The sequence below is a fragment of the Odontesthes bonariensis genome, chromosome 11, assembly GCF_027942865.1.
Source record: "Odontesthes bonariensis isolate fOdoBon6 chromosome 11, fOdoBon6.hap1, whole genome shotgun sequence".
Classification (NCBI taxonomy): domain Eukaryota; kingdom Metazoa; phylum Chordata; class Actinopteri; order Atheriniformes; family Atherinopsidae; genus Odontesthes; species Odontesthes bonariensis.
The window spans coordinates 27,073,114-27,094,588 of record NC_134516.1 but is presented as its reverse complement, the minus strand read 5'-3'; the positions used below and the strand labels follow the sequence as shown (position 1 = coordinate 27,094,588).

The following is a 21,475-nucleotide window of genomic DNA, read 5'->3' as shown; positions in this document are numbered from 1 at the left end:
TTGACAAAAAAAAATCACGTTGCTAAAATCCTTCCATTGTCGAGCATTTGCATGACTGAGAGCGTAAATTGACTGTGGAAGGGGTTCCATGGTGTAAAGGTCAGCACTCTGGACTCTGAATCCAGTGATCCGAGTTCAAATCTCGGTGGAACTTCCAGGTGTGTGCTGTCATGGTTGTGTTCTGGAAAGAAGATGAGTTGAGTAGGCTAGTCAGTTGTGAAAGGACACCAGAGTGCACGATTCCAGCTGAGAGGATCAATGGTATGTGATGTCACACCTCTGTGTTGCTAGTTGAATCTCTTTTGGTTTCCTCTTGCATGTTCATTTACGATGCTTCTATTTATCCATGCTCTCCCAGAGGAGTGTGTTACAATCCCACTTCTGACTCAGTTTGTTGCGACTCCAAAATCACTTTCCGTGAGCAACATAATTTGGGAAAACTTACCTCATTCTTTGGCGTCGGGAACACTAGTGAATAGGCATGTGTTCAGTTTCCATAGTGTAGCGGTTATCACGTTCGCCTAACACATGAAAGGTCCTCAGTTCGAAACTGGGCGGAAACATTACTTGCTCCTCCATTATTTATTTCATCCTTGTGTGAAGATGTATGACTGCACGTTAATGATAGCAACATCAACATATTCATAATTATGGATAGGAGGGGAGCCTCATCTGCTATCCTTGACATGTAAAGTCAATTTTTTCAGGTTTTAAAAAGATTTTCCGATGCTGTTGTTTGAAACGGACTTTGGCAAACCCCTAGCTGCTGAGCGAAAATGGCAACCTTCCATCAAGGAATCGAACCCTGTTCCTCCGCTTGACAGGCGGATTCTAACCTTTGACCATTGAAGAAGATACAGAATGTGTTGCTTGACTGTCGTGCCAATTCTGAGAATACAAGCTGTAAGAGTATCACTGAAAAATTGACAAAAAAAAATCACGTTGCTAAAATCCTTCCATTGTCGAGCATTTGCATGACTGAGAGCGTAAATTGACTGTGGAAGGGGTTCCATGGTGTAAAGGTCAGCACTCTGGACTCTGAATCCAGTGATCCGAGTTCAAATCTCGGTGGAACCTCCAGGTGTGTGCTGTCATGGTTGTGTTCTGGAAAGAAGATGAGTTGAGTAGGCTAGTCAGTTGTGAAAGGACACCAGAGTGCACGATTCCAGCTGAGAGGATCTATGGTATGTGATGTCACACCTCTGTGTTGCTAGTTGAATCTTTTTTGGTTTCCTCTTGCATGTTCATTTACGATGATTCTATTTATCCATGCTCTCCCAGAGGAGTGTGTTACAATCCCACTTCTGACTCAATTTGTTGCAACTCCACAAACTCTTTCCGCGAGCAACAAAATTTGGGAAAACTTACCTCATTCTTTGGCTTCCGGATCACTAGTGACTAGGCATGGGTTCAGTTTCCGTAGTGTAGTGGTTATCACATTCGCCTAACACGCGAAAGGTCCTCAGTTCGAAACTGGGCGGAAACATTACTTGCTCCTCCATTATTTATTTCATCCTTGTGTGAAGATGTATGACTGCACGTTAATGATAGCAACATCAACATATTCATAATTATGGATAGGAGGGGAGCCCCCTCATCTGCTATTCTTGACATGTAAAGTCAATTTTTTCAGGTTTTAAAAAGATTTTCCGATGCTGTTGTTTGAAACGGACTTTGGCAAACCCCTAGCTGCTGAGCGAAAATGGCAACCTTCCATCAAGGAATCGAACCCTGTTCCTCCGCTTGACAGGCGGATTCTAAACTTTGACCTTTGAAGAAGATACAGAATGTGTTGCTTGACTGTCGTGCCAATTCTGAGAATACAAGCTGTAAGAGTATCACTGAAAAATTGACAAAAAAAAATCACGTTGCTAAAATCCTTCCATTGTCGAGCATTTGCATGACTGAGAGCGTAAATTGACTGTGGAAGGGGTTCCATGGTGTAAAGGTCAGCACTCTGGACTCTGAATCCAGTGATCCGAGTTCAAATCTCGGTGGAACCTTCAGGTGTGTGCTTTCATGGTTGCGTTCTGGAAAGTAGATGAGTTGAGTAGGCTAGTCAGTTGTGAAAGGACACCAGAGTGCACGATTCCAGCTGAGAGGATCTGTGGTATGTGACGTCACACCTCTGTGTTGCTAGTTGAATCTTTTTTGGTTTCCTCTTGCATGTTCATTTACGATGATTCTATTTATCCATGCTCTCCCAGAGGAGTGTGTTACAATCCCACTTCTGACTCAATTTGTTGCGACTCCAAAATCACTTTCCGTGAGCAACAAAATTTGGGAAAACTTACCTCATTCTTTGGCGTCCGGAACACTAGTGACTAGGCATGGTTCCAGTTTCCGTAGTGTAGTGGTTATCACATTCACCTCACACGCGAAAGGTCCTCAGTTCGAAACTGGGCGGAAACATTACTTTCCCCTCCTTTATTTATTTCATCCTTGTGTGAAGATGTATGACTGCACGTTAATTATAGCAACATCAACATATTCATAATTATGGATAGGAGGGGAGCCTCATCTGCTATTCTTGACATGTAAAGTCAATTTTTTAAGGTTTTAAAAAGATTTTCCGATGCTGTTGTTTGAAACGGACTTTGGCAAACCCCTAGCTGCTGAGCGAAAATGGCAACCTTCCATCAAGGAATCGAACCCTGTTCCTCCGCTTGACAGGCGGATTCTAACCTTTGACCATTGAAGAAGATACAGAATGTGTTGCTTGACTGTCGTGCCAATTCTGAGAATACAAGCTGTAAGAGTATCACTGAAAAATTGACAAAAAAAATCACGTTGCTAAAATCCTTCCATTGTCGAGCATTTGCATGACTGAGAGCGTAAATTGACTGTGGAAGGGGTTCCATGGTGTAAAGGTCAGCACTCTGGACTCTGAATCCAGTGATCCGAGTTCAAATCTCGGTGGAACCTCCAGGTGTGTGCTGTCATGGTTGCGTTCTGGAAAGTAGATGAGTTGAGTAGGCTAGTCAGTTGTGAAAGGACACCAGAGTGCACGATTCCAGCTGAGAGGATCTGTGGTATGTGACGTCACACCTCTGTGTTGCTAGTTGAATCTTTTTTGGTTTCCTCTTGCATATTCATTTACGATGCTTCTATTTATCCATGCTCTCCCACAGGAGTGTGTTACAATCCCACTTCTGACTCAATTTGTTGCGACTCCAAAATCACTTTCCGTGAGCAACAAAATTTGGGAAAACTTACCTCATTCTTTGGCGTCCGGAACACTAGTGAATAGGCATGGTTCCAGTTTCCGTAGTGTAGTGGTTATCACATTCGCCTCACACGCGAAAGGTCCTCAGTTCGAAACTGGGCGGAAACATTACTTGCTCCTCCTATATTTATTTCATCCTTGTGTGAAGATGTATGACTGCACGTTAATGATAGCAACATCAACATATTCATAATTATGGATAGGAGGGGAGCTTCATCTGCTATTCTTGACATGTAAAGTAAATTTTTTCAGGTTTTAAAAAGATTTTCCGATGCTGTTGTTTGAAACGGACTTTGGCAAACCCCTAGCTGCTGAGCGAAAATGGCAACCTTCTATCAAGGAATCGAACCCTGTTCCTCCGCTTGACAGGCGGATTCTAAACTTTGACCTTTGAAGAAGATACAGAATGTGTTGCTTGACTGTCGTGCCAATTCTGAGAATACAAGCTGTAAGAGTATCACTGAAAAATTGACAAAAAAAAATCACGTTGCTAAAATCCTTCCATTGTCGAGCATTTGCATGACTGAGAGCGTAAATTGACTGTGGAAGGGGTTCCATGGTGTAAAGGTCAGCACTCTGGACTCTGAATCCAGTGATCCGAGTTCAAATCTCGGTGGAACTTCCAGGTGTGTGCTGTCATGGTTGTGTTCTGGAAAGAAGATGAGTTGAGTAGGCTAGTCAGTTGTGAAAGGACACCAGAGTGCACGATTCCAGCTGAGAGGATCTATGGTATGTGACGTCACACCTCTGTGTTGCTAGTTGAATCTCTTTTGGTTTCCTCTTGCATGTTCATTTACGATGCTTCTATTTATCCATGCTCTCCCAGAGGAGTGTGTTACAATCCCACTTCTGACTCAATTTGTTGCGACTCCAAAATCACTTTCCGTGAGCAACAAAATTTGGGAAAACTTACCTCATTCTTTGGCGTCGGGAACACTAGTGAATAGGCATGGGTTCAGTTTCCATAGTGTAGCGGTTATCACGTTCGCCTAACACACGAAAGGTCCTCAGTTCGAAACTGGGCGGAAACATTACTTGCTCCTCCATTATTTATTTCATCCTTGTGTGAAGATGTATGACTGCACGTTAATGATAGCAACATCAACATATTCATAATTATGGATAGGAGGGGAGCCTCATCTGCTATTCTTGACATGTAAAGTCAATTTTTTAAGGTTTTAAAAAGATTTTCCGATGCTGTTGTTTGAAACGGACTTTGGCAAACCCCTAGCTGCTGAGCGATCACATGGCAACCTTCCATCAAGGAATCGAACCCTGTTCCTCCGCTTGACAGGCGGATTCTAACCTTTGACCATTGAAGAAGATACAGAATGTGTTGCTTGACTGTCGTGCCAATTCTGAGAATACAAGCTGTAAGAGTATCACTGAAAAATTGACAAAAAAAAATCACGTTGCCAAAATCCTTCCATTGTCGAGCATTTGCATGACTGAGAGCGCAAATTGACTGTGGAAGGGGTTCCATGGTGTAAAGGTCAGCACTCTGGACTCTGAATCCAGTGATCCGAGTTCAAATCTCGGTGGAACCTTCAGGTGTGTGCTGTCATGGTTGTGTTCTGGAAAGAAGATGAGTTGAGTAGGCTAGTCAGTTGTGAAAGGACACCAGAGTGCACGATTCCAGCTGAGAGGATCAGTGGTATGTGACGTCACACCTCTGTGTTGCTAGTTGAATCTTTTTTGGTTTCCTCTTGCATGTTCATTTACGATGCTTCTATTTATCCATGCTCTCCCAGAGGAGTGTGTTACAATCCCACTTCTGACTCAATTTGTTGCGACTCCAAAATCACTTTCCGTGAGCAACAAAATTTGGGAAAACTTACCTCATTCTTTGGCGTCTGGAACACTAGTGAATAGGCATGGTTCCAGTTTCCGTAGTGTAGTGGTTATCACATTCGCCTAACACGCGAAAGGTCCTCAGTTCGAAACTGGGCGGAAACATTACCTGCTCCTCCATTATTTATCCCACCCTTGTGGGAAGATGTATGACTGCACGTTAATGATAGCAACATCAACATATTCATAATTATGGATAGGAGGGGAGCCTCATCTGCTATCCTTGACATGTAAAGTCAATTTTTTCAGGTTTTAAAAAGATTTTCCGATGCTGTTGTTTGAAACGGACTTTGGCAAACCCCTAGCTGCTGAGCGAAAATGGCAACCTTCCATCAAGGAATCGAACCCTGTTCCTCCGCTTGACAGGCTGATTCTAACCTTTGACCATTGAAGAAGATACAGAATGTGTTGCTTGACTGTCGTGCCAATTCTGAGAATACAAGCTGTAAGAGTATCACTGAAAAATTGACAAAAAAAAATCACGTTGCTAAAATCCTTCCATTGTCGAGCATTTGCATGACTGAGAGCGTAAATTGACTGTGGAAGGGGTTCCATGGTGTAAAGGTCAGCACTCTGGACTCTGAATCCAGTGATCCGAGTTCAAATCTCGGTGGAACCTCCAGGTGTGTGCTGTCATGGTTGTGTTCTGGAAAGAAGATGAGTTGAGTAGGCTAGTCAGTTGTGAAAGGACACCAGAGTGCACGATTCCAGCTGAGAGGATCTATGGTATGTGATGTCACACCTCTGTGTTGCTAGTTGAATCTTTTTTGGTTTCCTCTTGCATGTTCATTTACGATGATTCTATTTATCCATGCTCTCCCAGAGGAGTGTGTTACAATCCCACTTCTGACTCAATTTGTTGCAACTCCACAAACTCTTTCCGCGAGCAACAAAATTTGGGAAAACTTACCTCATTCTTTGGCTTCCGGATCACTAGTGACTAGGCATGGGTTCAGTTTCCGTAGTGTAGTGGTTATCACATTCGCCTAACACGCGAAAGGTCCTCAGTTCGAAACTGGGCGGAAACATTACTTGCTCCTCCATTATTTATTTCATCCTTGTGTGAAGATGTATGACTGCACGTTAATGATAGCAACATCAACATATTCATAATTATGGATAGGAGGGGAGCCCCCTCATCTGCTATTCTTGACATGTAAAGTCAATTTTTTCAGGTTTTAAAAAGATTTTCCGATGCTGTTGTTTGAAACGGACTTTGGCAAACCCCTAGCTGCTGAGCGAAAATGGCAACCTTCCATCAAGGAATCGAACCCTGTTCCTCCGCTTGACAGGCGGATTCTAAACTTTGACCTTTGAAGAAGATACAGAATGTGTTGCTTGACTGTCGTGCCAATTCTGAGAATACAAGCTGTAAGAGTATCACTGAAAAATTGACAAAAAAAAATCACGTTGCTAAAATCCTTCCATTGTCGAGCATTTGCATGACTGAGAGCGTAAATTGACTGTGGAAGGGGTTCCATGGTGTAAAGGTCAGCACTCTGGACTCTGAATCCAGTGATCCGAGTTCAAATCTCGGTGGAACCTTCAGGTGTGTGCTTTCATGGTTGCGTTCTGGAAAGTAGATGAGTTGAGTAGGCTAGTCAGTTGTGAAAGGACACCAGAGTGCACGATTCCAGCTGAGAGGATCTGTGGTATGTGACGTCACACCTCTGTGTTGCTAGTTGAATCTTTTTTGGTTTCCTCTTGCATATTCATTTACGATGCTTCTATTTATCCATGCTCTCCCACAGGAGTGTGTTACAATCCCACTTCTGACTCAATTTGTTGCGACTCCAAAATCACTTTCCGTGAGCAACAAAATTTGGGAAAACTTACCTCATTCTTTGGCGTCCGGAACACTAGTGAATAGGCATGGTTCCAGTTTCCGTAGTGTAGTGGTTATCACATTCGCCTCACACGCGAAAGGTCCTCAGTTCGAAACTGGGCGGAAACATTACTTGCTCCTCCTATATTTATTTCATCCTTGTGTGAAGATGTATGACTGCACGTTAATGATAGCAACATCAACATATTCATAATTATGGATAGGAGGGGAGCCTCATCTGCTATTCTTGACATGTAAAGTAAATTTTTTCAGGTTTTAAAAAGATTTTCCGATGCTGTTGTTTGAAACGGACTTTGGCAAACCCCTAGCTGCTGAGCGAAAATGGCAACCTTCTATCAAGGAATCGAACCCTGTTCCTCCGCTTGACAGGCGGATTCTAAACTTTGACCTTTGAAGAAGATACAGAATGTGTTGCTTGACTGTCGTGCCAATTCTGAGAATACAAGCTGTAAGAGTATCACTGAAAAATTGACAAAAAAAAATCACGTTGCTAAAATCCTTCCATTGTCGAGCATTTGCATGACTGAGAGCGTAAATTGACTGTGGAAGGGGTTCCATGGTGTAAAGGTCAGCACTCTGGACTCTGAATCCAGTGATCCGAGTTCAAATCTCGGTGGAACTTCCAGGTGTGTGCTGTCATGGTTGTGTTCTGGAAAGAAGATGAGTTGAGTAGGCTAGTCAGTTGTGAAAGGACACCAGAGTGCACGATTCCAGCTGAGAGGATCTATGGTATGTGATGTCACACCTCTGTGTTGCTAGTTGAATCTCTTTTGGTTTCCTCTTGCATGTTCATTTACGATGCTTCTATTTATCCATGCTCTCCCAGAGGAGTGTGTTACAATCCCACTTCTGACTCAATTTGTTGCGACTCCAAAATCACTTTCCGTGAGCAACAAAATTTGGGAAAACTTACCTCATTCTTTGGCGTCGGGAACACTAGTGAATAGGCATGGGTTCAGTTTCCATAGTGTAGCGGTTATCACGTTCGCCTAACACACGAAAGGTCCTCAGTTCGAAACTGGGCGGAAACATTACTTGCTCCTCCATTATTTATTTCATCCTTGTGTGAAGATGTATGACTGCACGTTAATGATAGCAACATCAACATATTCATAATTATGGATAGGAGGGGAGCCTCATCTGCTATTCTTGACATGTAAAGTCAATTTTTTAAGGTTTTAAAAAGATTTTCCGATGCTGTTGTTTGAAACGGACTTTGGCAAACCCCTAGCTGCTGAGCGATCACATGGCAACCTTCCATCAAGGAATCGAACCCTGTTCCTCCGCTTGACAGGCGGATTCTAACCTTTGACCATTGAAGAAGATACAGAATGTGTTGCTTGACTGTCGTGCCAATTCTGAGAATACAAGCTGTAAGAGTATCACTGAAAAATTGACAAAAAAAAATCACGTTGCCAAAATCCTTCCATTGTCGAGCATTTGCATGACTGAGAGCGCAAATTGACTGTGGAAGGGGTTCCATGGTGTAAAGGTCAGCACTCTGGACTTTGAATCCAGTGATCCGAGTTCAAATCTCGGTGGAACCTTCAGGTGTGTGCTGTCATGGTTGTGTTCTGGAAAGAAGATGAGTTGAGTAGGCTAGTCAGTTGTGAAAGGACACCAGAGTGCACGATTCCAGCTGAGAGGATCAGTGGTATGTGACGTCACACCTCTGTGTTGCTAGTTGAATCTTTTTTGGTTTCCTCTTGCATGTTCATTTACGATGCTTCTATTTATCCATGCTCTCCCAGAGGAGTGTGTTACAATCCCACTTCTGACTCAATTTGTTGCGACTCCAAAATCACTTTCCGTGAGCAACAAAATTTGGGAAAACTTACCTCATTCTTTGGCGTCTGGAACACTAGTGAATAGGCATGGTTCCAGTTTCCGTAGTGTAGTGGTTATCACATTCGCCTAACACGCGAAAGGTCCTCAGTTCGAAACTGGGCGGAAACATTACCTGCTCCTCCATTATTTATCCCACCCTTGTGGGAAGATGTATGACTGCACGTTAATGATAGCAACATCAACATATTCATAATTATGGATAGGAGGGGAGCCTCATCTGCTATCCTTGACATGTAAAGTCAATTTTTTCAGGTTTTAAAAAGATTTTCCGATTCTGTTGTTTGAAACGGACTTTGGCAAACCCCTAGCTGCTGAGCGAAAATGGCAACCTTCCATCAAGGAATCGAACCCTGTTCCTCCGCTTGACAGGCTGATTCTAACCTTTGACCATTGAAGAAGATACAGAATGTGTTGCTTGACTGTCGTGCCAATTCTGAGAATACAAGCTGTAAGAGTATCACTGAAAAATTGACAAAAAAAAATCACGTTGCTAAAATCCTTCCATTGTCGAGCATTTGCATGACTGAGAGCGTAAATTGACTGTGGAAGGGGTTCCATGGTGTAAAGGTCAGCACTCTGGACTCTGAATCCAGTGATCCGAGTTCAAATCTCGGTGGAACCTCCAGGTGTGTGCTGTCATGGTTGTGTTCTGGAAAGAAGATGAGTTGAGTAGGCTAGTCAGTTGTGAAAGGACACCAGAGTGCACGATTCCAGCTGAGAGGATCTATGGTATGTGATGTCACACCTCTGTGTTGCTAGTTGAATCTTTTTTGGTTTCCTCTTGCATGTTCATTTACGATGATTCTATTTATCCATGCTCTCCCAGAGGAGTGTGTTACAATCCCACTTCTGACTCAATTTGTTGCAACTCCACAAACTCTTTCCGCGAGCAACAAAATTTGGGAAAACTTACCTCATTCTTTGGCTTCCGGATCACTAGTGACTAGGCATGGGTTCAGTTTCCGTAGTGTAGTGGTTATCACATTCGCCTAACACGCGAAAGGTCCTCAGTTCGAAACTGGGCGGAAACATTACTTGCTCCTCCATTATTTATTTCATCCTTGTGTGAAGATGTATGACTGCACGTTAATGATAGCAACATCAACATATTCATAATTATGGATAGGAGGGGAGCCTCATCTGCTATTCTTGACATGTAAAGTCAATTTTTTCAGGTTTTAAAAAGATTTTCCGATGCTGTTGTTTGAAACGGACTTTGGCAAACCCCTAGCTGCTGAGCGAAAATGGCAACCTTCCATCAAGGAATCGAACCCTGTTCCTCCGCTTGACAGGCGGATTCTAAACTTTGACCTTTGAAGAAGATACAGAATGTGTTGCTTGACTGTCGTGCCAATTCTGAGAATACAAGCTGTAAGAGTATCACTGAAAAATTGACAAAAAAAAATCACGTTGCTAAAATCCTTCCATTGTCGAGCATTTGCATGACTGAGAGCGTAAATTGACTGTGGAAGGGGTTCCATGGTGTAAAGGTCAGCACTCTGGACTCTGAATCCAGTGATCCGAGTTCAAATCTCGGTGGAACCTTCAGGTGTGTGCTTTCATGGTTGCGTTCTGGAAAGTAGATGAGTTGAGTAGGCTAGTCAGTTGTGAAAGGACACCAGAGTGCACGATTCCAGCTGAGAGGATCAGTGGTATGTGACGTCACACCTCTGTGTTGCTAGTTGAATCTTTTTTGGTTTCCTCTTGCATGTTCATTTACGATGCTTCTATTTATCCATGCTCTCCCAGAGGAGTGTGTTACAATCCCACTTCTGACTCAATTTGTTGCGACTCCAAAATCACTTTCCGTGAGCAACAAAATTTGGGAAAACTTACCTCATTCTTTGGCGTCTGGAACACTAGTGAATAGGCATGGTTCCAGTTTCCGTAGTGTAGTGGTTATCACATTCGCCTAACACGCGAAAGGTCCTCAGTTCGAAACTGGGCGGAAACATTACCTGCTCCTCCATTATTTATCCCACCCTTGTGGGAAGATGTATGACTGCACGTTAATGATAGCAACATCAACATATTCATAATTATGGATAGGAGGGGAGCCTCATCTGCTATCCTTGACATGTAAAGTCAATTTTTTCAGGTTTTAAAAAGATTTTCCGATGCTGTTGTTTGAAACGGACTTTGGCAAACCCCTAGCTGCTGAGCGAAAATGGCAACCTTCCATCAAGGAATCGAACCCTGTTCCTCCGCTTGACAGGCGGATTCTAAACTTTGACCTTTGAAGAAGATACAGAATGTGTTGCTTGACTGTCGTGCCAATTCTGAGAATACAAGCTGTAAGAGTATCACTGAAAAATTGACAAAAAAAAATCACGTTGCTAAAATCCTTCCATTGTCGAGCATTTGCATGACTGAGAGCGTAAATTGACTGTGGAAGGGGTTCCATGGTGTAAAGGTCAGCACTCTGGACTCTGAATCCAGTGATCCGAGTTCAAATCTCGGTGGAACCTTCAGGTGTGTGCTTTCATGGTTGCGTTCTGGAAAGTAGATGAGTTGAGTAGGCTAGTCAGTTGTGAAAGGACACCAGAGTGCACGATTCCAGCTGAGAGGATCAGTGGTATGTGACGTCACACCTCTGTGTTGCTAGTTGAATCTTTTTTGGTTTCCTCTTGCATGTTCATTTACGATGCTTCTATTTATCCATGCTCTCCCAGAGGAGTGTGTTACAATCCCACTTCTGACTCAATTTGTTGCGACTCCAAAATCACTTTCCGTGAGCAACAAAATTTGGGAAAACTTACCTCATTCTTTGGCGTCTGGAACACTAGTGAATAGGCATGGTTCCAGTTTCCGTAGTGTAGTGGTTATCACATTCGCCTAACACGCGAAAGGTCCTCAGTTCGAAACTGGGCGGAAACATTACCTGCTCCTCCATTATTTATCCCACCCTTGTGGGAAGATGTATGACTGCACGTTAATGATAGCAACATCAACATATTCATAATTATGGATAGGAGGGGAGCCTCATCTGCTATCCTTGACATGTAAAGTCAATTTTTTCAGGTTTTAAAAAGATTTTCCGATGCTGTTGTTTGAAACGGACTTTGGCAAACCCCTAGCTGCTGAGCGAAAATGGCAACCTTCCATCAAGGAATCGAACCCTGTTCCTCCGCTTGACAGGCTGATTCTAACCTTTGACCATTGAAGAAGATACAGAATGTGTTGCTTGACTGTCGTGCCAATTCTGAGAATACAAGCTGTAAGAGTATCACTGAAAAATTGACAAAAAAAAATCACGTTGCTAAAATCCTTCCATTGTCGAGCATTTGCATGACTGAGAGCGTAAATTGACTGTGGAAGGGGTTCCATGGTGTAAAGGTCAGCACTCTGGACTCTGAATCCAGTGATCCGAGTTCAAATCTCGGTGGAACCTCCAGGTGTGTGCTGTCATGGTTGTGTTCTGGAAAGAAGATGAGTTGAGTAGGCTAGTCAGTTGTGAAAGGACACCAGAGTGCACGATTCCAGCTGAGAGGATCTATGGTATGTGATGTCACACCTCTGTGTTGCTAGTTGAATCTTTTTTGGTTTCCTCTTGCATGTTCATTTACGATGATTCTATTTATCCATGCTCTCCCAGAGGAGTGTGTTACAATCCCACTTCTGACTCAATTTGTTGCAACTCCACAAACTCTTTCCGCGAGCAACAAAATTTGGGAAAACTTACCTCATTCTTTGGCTTCCGGATCACTAGTGACTAGGCATGGGTTCAGTTTCCGTAGTGTAGTGGTTATCACATTCGCCTAACACGCGAAAGGTCCTCAGTTCGAAACTGGGCGGAAACATTACTTGCTCCTCCATTATTTATTTCATCCTTGTGTGAAGATGTATGACTGCACGTTAATGATAGCAACATCAACATATTCATAATTATGGATAGGAGGGGAGCCTCATCTGCTATTCTTGACATGTAAAGTCAATTTTTTCAGGTTTTAAAAAGATTTTCCGATGCTGTTGTTTGAAACGGACTTTGGCAAACCCCTAGCTGCTGAGCGAAAATGGCAACCTTCCATCAAGGAATCGAACCCTGTTCCTCCGCTTGACAGGCGGATTCTAAACTTTGACCTTTGAAGAAGATACAGAATGTGTTGCTTGACTGTCGTGCCAATTCTGAGAATACAAGCTGTAAGAGTATCACTGAAAAATTGACAAAAAAAAATCACGTTGCTAAAATCCTTCCATTGTCGAGCATTTGCATGACTGAGAGCGTAAATTGACTGTGGAAGGGGTTCCATGGTGTAAAGGTCAGCACTCTGGACTCTGAATCCAGTGATCCGAGTTCAAATCTCGGTGGAACCTTCAGGTGTGTGCTTTCATGGTTGCGTTCTGGAAAGTAGATGAGTTGAGTAGGCTAGTCAGTTGTGAAAGGACACCAGAGTGCACGATTCCAGCTGAGAGGATCTGTGGTATGTGACGTCACACCTCTGTGTTGCTAGTTGAATCTTTTTTGGTTTCCTCTTGCATGTTCATTTACGATGATTCTATTTATCCATGCTCTCCCAGAGGAGTGTGTTACAATCCCACTTCTGACTCAATTTGTTGCGACTCCAAAATCACTTTCCGTGAGCAACAAAATTTGGGAAAACTTACCTCATTCTTTGGCGTCCGGAACACTAGTGAATAGGCATGGTTCCAGTTTCCGTAGTGTAGTGGTTATCACATTCGCCTCACACGCGAAAGGTCCTCAGTTCAAAACTGGGCGGAAACATTACTTGCCCCTCCTTTATTTATTTCATCCTTGTGTGAAGATGTATGACTGCACGTTAATTATAGCAACATCAACATATTCATAATTATGGATAGGAGGGGAGCCTCATCTGCTATTCTTGACATGTAAAGTCAATTTTTTAAGGTTTTAAAAAGATTTTCCGATGCTGTTGTTTGAAACGGACTTTGGCAAACCCCTAGCTGCTGAGCGAAAATGGCAACCTTCCATCAAGGAATCGAACCCTGTTCCTCCGCTTGACAGGCGGATTCTAACCTTTGACCATTGAAGAAGATACAGAATGTGTTGCTTGACTGTCGTGCCAATTCTGAGAATACAAGCTGTAAGAGTATCACTGAAAAATTGACAAAAAAAATCACGTTGCTAAAATCCTTCCATTGTCGAGCATTTGCATGACTGAGAGCGTAAATTGACTGTGGAAGGGGTTCCATGGTGTAAAGGTCAGCACTCTGGACTCTGAATCCAGTGATCCGAGTTCAAATCTCGGTGGAACCTCCAGGTGTTTGCTGTCATGGTTGCGTTCTGGAAAGTAGATGAGTTGAGTAGGCTAGTCAGTTGTGAAAGGACACCAGAGTGCACGATTCCAGCTGAGAGGATCTGTGGTATGTGACGTCACACCTCTGTGTTGCTAGTTGAATCTTTTTTGGTTTCCTCTTGCATATTCATTTACGATGCTTCTATTTATCCATGCTCTCCCACAGGAGTGTGTTACAATCCCACTTCTGACTCAATTTGTTGCGACTCCAAAATCACTTTCCGTGAGCAACAAAATTTGGGAAAACTTACCTCATTCTTTGGCGTCCGGAACACTAGTGAATAGGCATGGTTCCAGTTTCCGTAGTGTAGTGGTTATCACATTCGCCTCACACGCGAAAGGTCCTCAGTTCGAAACTGGGCGGAAACATTACTTGCTCCTCCTATATTTATTTCATCCTTGTGTGAAGATGTATGACTGCACGTTAATGATAGCAACATCAACATATTCATAATTATGGATAGGAGGGGAGCTTCATCTGCTATTCTTGACATGTAAAGTAAATTTTTTCAGGTTTTAAAAAGATTTTCCGATGCTGTTGTTTGAAACGGACTTTGGCAAACCCCTAGCTGCTGAGCGAAAATGGCAACCTTCCATCAAGGAATCGAACCCTGTTCCTCCGCTTGACAGGCGGATTCTAAACTTTGACCTTTGAAGAAGATACAGAATGTGTTGCTTGACTGTCGTGCCAATTCTGAGAATACAAGCTGTAAGAGTATCACTGAAAAATTGACAAAAAAAAATCACGTTGCTAAAATCCTTCCATTGTCGAGCATTTGCATGACTGAGAGCGTAAATTGACTGTGGAAGGGGTTCCATGGTGTAAAGGTCAGCACTCTGGACTCTGAATCCAGTGATCCGAGTTCAAATCTCGGTGGAACTTCCAGGTGTGTGCTGTCATGGTTGTGTTCTGGAAAGAAGATGAGTTGAGTAGGCTAGTCAGTTGTGAAAGGACACCAGAGTGCACGATTCCAGCTGAGAGGATCAATGGTATGTGATGTCACACCTCTGTGTTGCTAGTTGAATCTCTTTTGGTTTCCTCTTGCATGTTCATTTACGATGCTTCTATTTATCCATGCTCTCCCAGAGGAGTGTGTTACAATCCCACTTCTGACTCAGTTTGTTGCGACTCCAAAATCACTTTCCGTGAGCAACTTAATTTGGGAAAACTTACCTCATTCTTTGGCGTCGGGAACACTAGTGAATAGGCATGTGTTCAGTTTCCATAGTGTAGCGGTTATCACGTTCGCCTAACACATGAAAGGTCCTCAGTTCGAAACTGGGCGGAAACATTACTTGCTCCTCCATTATTTATTTCATCCTTGTGTGAAGATGTATGACTGCACGTTAATGATAGCAACATCAACATATTCATAATTATGGATAGGAGGGGAGCCTCATCTGCTATCCTTGACATGTAAAGTCAATTTTTTCAGGTTTTAAAAAGATTTTCCGATGCTGTTGTTTGAAACGGACTTTGGCAAACCCCTAGCTGCTGAGCGAAAATGGCAACCTTCCATCAAGGAATCGAACCCTGTTCCTCCGCTTGACAGGCGGATTCTAACCTTTGACCATTGAAGAAGATACAGAATGTGTTGCTTGACTGTCGTGCCAATTCTGAGAATACAAGCTGTAAGAGTATCACTGAAAAATTGACAAAAAAAAATCACGTTGCTAAAATCCTTCCATTGTCGAGCATTTGCATGACTGAGAGCGTAAATTGACTGTGGAAGGGGTTCCATGGTGTAAAGGTCAGCACTCTGGACTCTGAATCCAGTGATCCGAGTTCAAATCTCGGTGGAACCTCCAGGTGTGTGCTGTCATGGTTGTGTTCTGGAAAGAAGATGAGTTGAGTAGGCTAGTCAGTTGTGAAAGGACACCAGAGTGCACGATTCCAGCTGAGAGGATCTATGGTATGTGATGTCACACCTCTGTGTTGCTAGTTGAATCTTTTTTGGTTTCCTCTTGCATGTTCATTTACGATGATTCTATTTATCCATGCTCTCCCAGAGGAGTGTGTTACAATCCCACTTCTGACTCAATTTGTTGCAACTCCACAAACTCTTTCCGCGAGCAACAAAATTTGGGAAAACTTACCTCATTCTTTGGCTTCCGGATCACTAGTGACTAGGCATGGGTTCAGTTTCCGTAGTGTAGTGGTTATCACATTCGCCTAACACGCGAAAGGTCCTCAGTTCGAAACTGGGCGGAAACATTACTTGCTCCTCCATTATTTATTTCATCCTTGTGTGAAGATGTATGACTGCACGTTAATGATAGCAACATCAACATATTCATAATTATGGATAGGAGGGGAGCCCCCTCATCTGCTATTCTTGACATGTAAAGTCAATTTTTTCAGGTTTTAAAAAGATTTTCCGATGCTGTTGTTTGAAACGGACTTTGGCAAACCCCTAGCTGCTGAGCGAAAATGGCAACCTTCCATCAAGGAATCGAACCCTGTTCCTCCGCTTGACAGGCGGATTCTAAACTTTGACCTTTGAAGAAGATACAGAATGTGTTGCTTGACTGTCGTGCCAATTCTGAGAATACAAGCTGTAAGAGTATCACTGAAAAATTGACAAAAAAAAATCACGTTGCTAAAATCCTTCCATTGTCGAGCATTTGCATGACTGAGAGCGTAAATTGACTGTGGAAGGGGTTCCATGGTGTAAAGGTCAGCACTCTGGACTCTGAATCCAGTGATCCGAGTTCAAATCTCGGTGGAACCTCCAGGTGTGTGCTGTCATGGTTGCGTTCTGGAAAGTAGATGAGTTGAGTAGGCTAGTCAGTTGTGAAAGGACACCAGAGTGCACGATTCCAGCTGAGAGGATCTGTGGTATGTGACGTCACACCTCTGTGTTGCTAGTTGAATCTTTTTTGGTTTCCTCTTGCATATTCATTTACGATGCTTCTATTTATCCATGCTCTCCCACAGGAGTGTGTTACAATCCCACTTCTGACTCAATTTGTTGCGACTCCAAAATCACTTTCCGTGAGCAACAAAATTTGGGAAAACTTACCTCATTCTTTGGCGTCCGGAACACTAGTGAATAGGCATGGTTCCAGTTTCCGTAGTGTAGTGGTTATCACATTCGCCTCACACGCGAAAGGTCCTCAGTTCGAAACTGGGCGGAAACATTACTTGCTCCTCCTATATTTATTTCATCCTTGTGTGAAGATGTATGACTGCACGTTAATGATAGCAACATCAACATATTCATAATTATGGATAGGAGGGGAGCTTCATCTGCTATTCTTGACATGTAAAGTAAATTTTTTCAGGTTTTAAAAAGATTTTCCGATGCTGTTGTTTGAAACGGACTTTGGCAAACCCCTAGCTGCTGAGCGAAAATGGCAACCTTCCATCAAGGAATCGAACCCTGTTCCTCCGCTTGACAGGCGGATTCTAAACTTTGACCTTTGAAGAAGATACAGAATGTGTTGCTTGACTGTCGTGCCAATTCTGAGAATACAAGCTGTAAGAGTATCACTGAAAAATTGACAAAAAAAAATCACGTTGCTAAAATCCTTCCATTGTCGAGCATTTGCATGACTGAGAGCGTAAATTGACTGTGGAAGGGGTTCCATGGTGTAAAGGTCAGCACTCTGGACTCTGAATCCAGTGATCCGAGTTCAAATCTCGGTGGAACCTTCAGGTGTGTGCTTTCATGGTTGCGTTCTGGAAAGTAGATGAGTTGAGTAGGCTAGTCAGTTGTGAAAGGACACCAGAGTGCACGATTCCAGCTGAGAGGATCTGTGGTATGTGACGTCACACCTCTGTGTTGCTAGTTGAATCTTTTTTGGTTTCCTCTTGCATGTTCATTTACGATGATTCTATTTATCCATGCTCTCCCAGAGGAGTGTGTTACAATCCCACTTCTGACTCAATTTGTTGCGACTCCAAAATCACTTTCCGTGAGCAACAAAATTTGGGAAAACTTACCTCATTCTTTGGCGTCCGGAACACTAGTGAATAGGCATGGTTCCAGTTTCCGTAGTGTAGTGGTTATCACATTCGCCTCACACGCGAAAGGTCCTCAGTTCGAAACTGGGCGGAAACATTACTTGCCCCTCCTTTATTTATTTCATCCTTGTGTGAAGATGTATGACTGCACGTTAATTATAGCAACATCAACATATTCATAATTATGGATAGGAGGGGAGCCTCATCTGCTATCCTTGACATGTAAAGTCAATTTTTTCAGGTTTTAAAAAGATTTTCCGATGCTGTTGTTTGAAACGGACTTTGGCAAACCCCTAGCTGCTGAGCGAAAATGGCAACCTTCCATCAAGGAATCGAACCCTGTTCCTCCGCTTGACAGGCTGATTCTAACCTTTGACCATTGAAGAAGATACAGAATGTGTTGCTTGACTGTCGTGCCAATTCTGAGAATACAAGCTGTAAGAGTATCACTGAAAAATTGACAAAAAAAAATCACGTTGCTAAAATCCTTCCATTGTCGAGCATTTGCATGACTGAGAGCGTAAATTGACTGTGGAAGGGGTTCCATGGTGTAAAGGTCAGCACTCTGGACTCTGAATCCAGTGATCCGAGTTCAAATCTCGGTGGAACCTCCAGGTGTGTGCTGTCATGGTTGTGTTCTGGAAAGAAGATGAGTTGAGTAGGCTAGTCAGTTGTGAAAGGACACCAGAGTGCACGATTCCAGCTGAGAGGATCTATGGTATGTGATGTCACACCTCTGTGTTGCTAGTTGAATCTTTTTTGGTTTCCTCTTGCATGTTCATTTACGATGATTCTATTTATCCATGCTCTCCCAGAGGAGTGTGTTACAATCCCACTTCTGACTCAATTTGTTGCAACTCCACAAACTCTTTCCGCGAGCAACAAAATTTGGGAAAACTTACCTCATTCTTTGGCTTCCGGATCACTAGTGACTAGGCATGGGTTCAGTTTCCGTAGTGTAGTGGTTATCACATTCGCCTAACACGCGAAAGGTCCTCAGTTCGAAACTGGGCGGAAACATTACTTGCTCCTCCATTATTTATTTCATCCTTGTGTGAAGATGTATGACTGCACGTTAATGATAGCAACATCAACATATTCATAATTATGGATAGGAGGGGAGCCTCATCTGCTATTCTTGACATGTAAAGTCAATTTTTTCAGGTTTTAAAAAGATTTTCCGATGCTGTTGTTTGAAACGGACTTTGGCAAACCCCTAGCTGCTGAGCGAAAATGGCAACCTTCCATCAAGGAATCGAACCCTGTTCCTCCGCTTGACAGGCGGATTCTAAACTTTGACCTTTGAAGAAGATACAGAATGTGTTGCTTGACTGTCGTGCCAATTCTGAGAATACAAGCTGTAAGAGTATCACTGAAAAATTGACAAAAAAAAATCACGTTGCTAAAATCCTTCCATTGTCGAGCATTTGCATGACTGAGAGCGTAAATTGACTGTGGAAGGGGTTCCATGGTGTAAAGGTCAGCACTCTGGACTCTGAATCCAGTGATCCGAGTTCAAATCTCGGTGGAACCTTCAGGTGTGTGCTTTCATGGTTGCGTTCTGGAAAGTAGATGAGTTGAGTAGGCTAGTCAGTTGTGAAAGGACACCAGAGTGCACGATTCCAGCTGAGAGGATCTGTGGTATGTGACGTCACACCTCTGTGTTGCTAGTTGAATCTTTTTTGGTTTCCTCTTGCATGTTCATTTACGATGATTCTATTTATCCATGCTCTCCCAGAGGAGTGTGTTACAATCCCACTTCTGACTCAATTTGTTGCGACTCCAAAATCACTTTCCGTGAGCAACAAAATTTGGGAAAACTTACCTCATTCTTTGGCGTCCGGAACACTAGTGAATAGGCATGGTTCCAGTTTCCGTAGTGTAGTGGTTATCACATTCGCCTCACACGCGAAAGGTCCTCAGTTCAAAACTGGGCGGAAACATTACTTGCCCCTCCTTTATTTATTTCATCCTTGTGTGAAGATGTATGACTGCACGTTAATTATAGCAACATCAACATATTCATAATTATGGATAGGAGGGGAGCCTCATCTGCTATTCTTGACATGTAAAGTCAATTTTTTAAGGTTTTAAAAAGATTTTCCGATGCTGTTGTTTGAAACGGACTTTGGCAAACCCCTAGCTGCTGAGCGAAAATGGCAACCTTCCATCAAGGAATCGAACCCTGTTCCTCCGCTTGACAGGCGGATTCTAACCTTTGACCATTGAAGAAGATACAGAATGTGTTGCTTGACTGTCGTGCCAATTCTGAGAATACAAGCTGTAAGAGTATCACTGAAAAATTGACAAAAAAAATCACGTTGCTAAAATCCTTCCATTGTCGAGCATTTGCATGACTGAGAGCGTAAATTGACTGTGGAAGGGGTTCCATGGTGTAAAGGTCAGCACTCTGGACTCTGAATCCAGTGATCCGAGTTCAAATCTCGGTGGAACCTCCAGGTGTGTGCTGTCATGGTTGCGTTCTGGAAAGTAGATGAGTTGAGTAGGCTAGTCAGTTGTGAAAGGACACCAGAGTGCACGATTCCAGCTGAGAGGATCTGTGGTATGTGACGTCACACCTCTGTGTTGCTAGTTGAATCTTTTTTGGTTTCCTCTTGCATATTCATTTACGATGCTTCTATTTATCCATGCTCTCCCACAGGAGTGTGTTACAATCCCACTTCTGACTCAATTTGTTGCGACTCCAAAATCACTTTCCGTGAGCAACAAAATTTGGGAAAACTTACCTCATTCTTTGGCGTCCGGAACACTAGTGAATAGGCATGGTTCCAGTTTCCGTAGTGTAGTGGTTATCACATTCGCCTCACACGCGAAAGGTCCTCAGTTCGAAACTGGGCGGAAACATTACTTGCTCCTCCTATATTTATTTCATCCTTGTGTGAAGATGTATGACTGCACGTTAATGATAGCAACATCAACATATTCATAATTATGGATAGGAGGGGAGCTTCATCTGCTATTCTTGACATGTAAAGTAAATTTTTTCAGGTTTTAAAAAGATTTTCCGATGCTGTTGTTTGAAACGGACTTTGGCAAACCCCTAGCTGCTGAGCGAAAATGGCAACCTTCCATCAAGGAATCGAACCCTGTTCCTCCGCTTGACAGGCGGATTCTAAACTTTGACCTTTGAAGAAGATACAGAATGTGTTGCTTGACTGTCGTGCCAATTCTGAGAATACAAGCTGTAAGAGTATCACTGAAAAATTGACAAAAAAAAATCACGTTGCTAAAATCCTTCCATTGTCGAGCATTTGCATGACTGAGAGCGTAAATTGACTGTGGAAGGGGTTCCATGGTGTAAAGGTCAGCACTCTGGACTCTGAATCCAGTGATCCGAGTTCAAATCTCGGTGGAACCTTCAGGTGTGTGCTTTCATGGTTGCGTTCTGGAAAGTAGATGAGTTGAGTAGGCTAGTCAGTTGTGAAAGGACACCAGAGTGC

General features: G+C 43.0%; 39 non-coding genes across 39 annotated transcripts; all 39 read left to right on the top strand.

Moving 5' to 3' along the window:
* The first annotated feature begins 1,005 nt into the window (after positions 1-1,005).
* Positions 1,006-1,077, top strand: trnaq-cug (transfer RNA glutamine (anticodon CUG)). The gene has a single exon. It is a non-coding gene; the product is annotated as a tRNA-Gln (tRNA).
* Positions 1,078-1,413: 336 nt separating this feature from the next.
* trnav-aac (transfer RNA valine (anticodon AAC)) lies at positions 1,414-1,486 on the top strand. Its single transcript has one exon. It is a non-coding gene; the product is annotated as a tRNA-Val (tRNA).
* Positions 1,487-1,931: 445 nt separating this feature from the next.
* Positions 1,932-2,003, top strand: trnaq-cug (transfer RNA glutamine (anticodon CUG)). The gene has a single exon. It is a non-coding gene; the product is annotated as a tRNA-Gln (tRNA).
* Positions 2,004-2,339: 336 nt separating this feature from the next.
* trnav-cac (transfer RNA valine (anticodon CAC)) lies at positions 2,340-2,412 on the top strand. Its single transcript has one exon. It is a non-coding gene; the product is annotated as a tRNA-Val (tRNA).
* A 441-nt stretch (positions 2,413-2,853) lies between these two features.
* On the top strand, positions 2,854-2,925 carry trnaq-cug (transfer RNA glutamine (anticodon CUG)). The gene has a single exon. It is a non-coding gene; the product is annotated as a tRNA-Gln (tRNA).
* Positions 2,926-3,261: 336 nt separating this feature from the next.
* Positions 3,262-3,334, top strand: trnav-cac (transfer RNA valine (anticodon CAC)). Its single transcript has one exon. It is a non-coding gene; the product is annotated as a tRNA-Val (tRNA).
* A 1,367-nt stretch (positions 3,335-4,701) lies between these two features.
* trnaq-cug (transfer RNA glutamine (anticodon CUG)) lies at positions 4,702-4,773 on the top strand. Its single transcript has one exon. It is a non-coding gene; the product is annotated as a tRNA-Gln (tRNA).
* A 336-nt stretch (positions 4,774-5,109) lies between these two features.
* On the top strand, positions 5,110-5,182 carry trnav-aac (transfer RNA valine (anticodon AAC)). Its single transcript has one exon. It is a non-coding gene; the product is annotated as a tRNA-Val (tRNA).
* Positions 5,183-5,624: 442 nt separating this feature from the next.
* On the top strand, positions 5,625-5,696 carry trnaq-cug (transfer RNA glutamine (anticodon CUG)). The gene has a single exon. It is a non-coding gene; the product is annotated as a tRNA-Gln (tRNA).
* A 336-nt stretch (positions 5,697-6,032) lies between these two features.
* trnav-aac (transfer RNA valine (anticodon AAC)) lies at positions 6,033-6,105 on the top strand. The gene has a single exon. It is a non-coding gene; the product is annotated as a tRNA-Val (tRNA).
* Positions 6,106-6,550: 445 nt separating this feature from the next.
* trnaq-cug (transfer RNA glutamine (anticodon CUG)) lies at positions 6,551-6,622 on the top strand. Its single transcript has one exon. It is a non-coding gene; the product is annotated as a tRNA-Gln (tRNA).
* A 336-nt stretch (positions 6,623-6,958) lies between these two features.
* trnav-cac (transfer RNA valine (anticodon CAC)) lies at positions 6,959-7,031 on the top strand. The gene has a single exon. It is a non-coding gene; the product is annotated as a tRNA-Val (tRNA).
* Positions 7,032-8,398: 1,367 nt separating this feature from the next.
* trnaq-uug (transfer RNA glutamine (anticodon UUG)) lies at positions 8,399-8,470 on the top strand. Its single transcript has one exon. It is a non-coding gene; the product is annotated as a tRNA-Gln (tRNA).
* A 336-nt stretch (positions 8,471-8,806) lies between these two features.
* Positions 8,807-8,879, top strand: trnav-aac (transfer RNA valine (anticodon AAC)). Its single transcript has one exon. It is a non-coding gene; the product is annotated as a tRNA-Val (tRNA).
* Positions 8,880-9,321: 442 nt separating this feature from the next.
* On the top strand, positions 9,322-9,393 carry trnaq-cug (transfer RNA glutamine (anticodon CUG)). The gene has a single exon. It is a non-coding gene; the product is annotated as a tRNA-Gln (tRNA).
* A 336-nt stretch (positions 9,394-9,729) lies between these two features.
* Positions 9,730-9,802, top strand: trnav-aac (transfer RNA valine (anticodon AAC)). Its single transcript has one exon. It is a non-coding gene; the product is annotated as a tRNA-Val (tRNA).
* A 442-nt stretch (positions 9,803-10,244) lies between these two features.
* trnaq-cug (transfer RNA glutamine (anticodon CUG)) lies at positions 10,245-10,316 on the top strand. The gene has a single exon. It is a non-coding gene; the product is annotated as a tRNA-Gln (tRNA).
* Positions 10,317-10,652: 336 nt separating this feature from the next.
* Positions 10,653-10,725, top strand: trnav-aac (transfer RNA valine (anticodon AAC)). Its single transcript has one exon. It is a non-coding gene; the product is annotated as a tRNA-Val (tRNA).
* A 442-nt stretch (positions 10,726-11,167) lies between these two features.
* Positions 11,168-11,239, top strand: trnaq-cug (transfer RNA glutamine (anticodon CUG)). The gene has a single exon. It is a non-coding gene; the product is annotated as a tRNA-Gln (tRNA).
* Positions 11,240-11,575: 336 nt separating this feature from the next.
* Positions 11,576-11,648, top strand: trnav-aac (transfer RNA valine (anticodon AAC)). Its single transcript has one exon. It is a non-coding gene; the product is annotated as a tRNA-Val (tRNA).
* A 442-nt stretch (positions 11,649-12,090) lies between these two features.
* On the top strand, positions 12,091-12,162 carry trnaq-cug (transfer RNA glutamine (anticodon CUG)). The gene has a single exon. It is a non-coding gene; the product is annotated as a tRNA-Gln (tRNA).
* A 336-nt stretch (positions 12,163-12,498) lies between these two features.
* trnav-aac (transfer RNA valine (anticodon AAC)) lies at positions 12,499-12,571 on the top strand. Its single transcript has one exon. It is a non-coding gene; the product is annotated as a tRNA-Val (tRNA).
* A 442-nt stretch (positions 12,572-13,013) lies between these two features.
* trnaq-cug (transfer RNA glutamine (anticodon CUG)) lies at positions 13,014-13,085 on the top strand. Its single transcript has one exon. It is a non-coding gene; the product is annotated as a tRNA-Gln (tRNA).
* Positions 13,086-13,421: 336 nt separating this feature from the next.
* On the top strand, positions 13,422-13,494 carry trnav-cac (transfer RNA valine (anticodon CAC)). The gene has a single exon. It is a non-coding gene; the product is annotated as a tRNA-Val (tRNA).
* A 441-nt stretch (positions 13,495-13,935) lies between these two features.
* Positions 13,936-14,007, top strand: trnaq-cug (transfer RNA glutamine (anticodon CUG)). The gene has a single exon. It is a non-coding gene; the product is annotated as a tRNA-Gln (tRNA).
* Positions 14,008-14,343: 336 nt separating this feature from the next.
* Positions 14,344-14,416, top strand: trnav-cac (transfer RNA valine (anticodon CAC)). The gene has a single exon. It is a non-coding gene; the product is annotated as a tRNA-Val (tRNA).
* Positions 14,417-15,781: 1,365 nt separating this feature from the next.
* On the top strand, positions 15,782-15,853 carry trnaq-cug (transfer RNA glutamine (anticodon CUG)). Its single transcript has one exon. It is a non-coding gene; the product is annotated as a tRNA-Gln (tRNA).
* Positions 15,854-16,189: 336 nt separating this feature from the next.
* trnav-aac (transfer RNA valine (anticodon AAC)) lies at positions 16,190-16,262 on the top strand. The gene has a single exon. It is a non-coding gene; the product is annotated as a tRNA-Val (tRNA).
* A 445-nt stretch (positions 16,263-16,707) lies between these two features.
* On the top strand, positions 16,708-16,779 carry trnaq-cug (transfer RNA glutamine (anticodon CUG)). The gene has a single exon. It is a non-coding gene; the product is annotated as a tRNA-Gln (tRNA).
* Positions 16,780-17,115: 336 nt separating this feature from the next.
* Positions 17,116-17,188, top strand: trnav-cac (transfer RNA valine (anticodon CAC)). The gene has a single exon. It is a non-coding gene; the product is annotated as a tRNA-Val (tRNA).
* Positions 17,189-17,630: 442 nt separating this feature from the next.
* Positions 17,631-17,702, top strand: trnaq-cug (transfer RNA glutamine (anticodon CUG)). The gene has a single exon. It is a non-coding gene; the product is annotated as a tRNA-Gln (tRNA).
* A 336-nt stretch (positions 17,703-18,038) lies between these two features.
* Positions 18,039-18,111, top strand: trnav-cac (transfer RNA valine (anticodon CAC)). Its single transcript has one exon. It is a non-coding gene; the product is annotated as a tRNA-Val (tRNA).
* Positions 18,112-18,553: 442 nt separating this feature from the next.
* On the top strand, positions 18,554-18,625 carry trnaq-cug (transfer RNA glutamine (anticodon CUG)). Its single transcript has one exon. It is a non-coding gene; the product is annotated as a tRNA-Gln (tRNA).
* A 336-nt stretch (positions 18,626-18,961) lies between these two features.
* On the top strand, positions 18,962-19,034 carry trnav-aac (transfer RNA valine (anticodon AAC)). Its single transcript has one exon. It is a non-coding gene; the product is annotated as a tRNA-Val (tRNA).
* Positions 19,035-19,476: 442 nt separating this feature from the next.
* Positions 19,477-19,548, top strand: trnaq-cug (transfer RNA glutamine (anticodon CUG)). The gene has a single exon. It is a non-coding gene; the product is annotated as a tRNA-Gln (tRNA).
* A 336-nt stretch (positions 19,549-19,884) lies between these two features.
* trnav-cac (transfer RNA valine (anticodon CAC)) lies at positions 19,885-19,957 on the top strand. The gene has a single exon. It is a non-coding gene; the product is annotated as a tRNA-Val (tRNA).
* Positions 19,958-20,398: 441 nt separating this feature from the next.
* trnaq-cug (transfer RNA glutamine (anticodon CUG)) lies at positions 20,399-20,470 on the top strand. The gene has a single exon. It is a non-coding gene; the product is annotated as a tRNA-Gln (tRNA).
* A 336-nt stretch (positions 20,471-20,806) lies between these two features.
* On the top strand, positions 20,807-20,879 carry trnav-cac (transfer RNA valine (anticodon CAC)). The gene has a single exon. It is a non-coding gene; the product is annotated as a tRNA-Val (tRNA).
* A 442-nt stretch (positions 20,880-21,321) lies between these two features.
* On the top strand, positions 21,322-21,393 carry trnaq-cug (transfer RNA glutamine (anticodon CUG)). The gene has a single exon. It is a non-coding gene; the product is annotated as a tRNA-Gln (tRNA).
* The last annotated feature ends 82 nt before the right edge of the window (positions 21,394-21,475 follow it).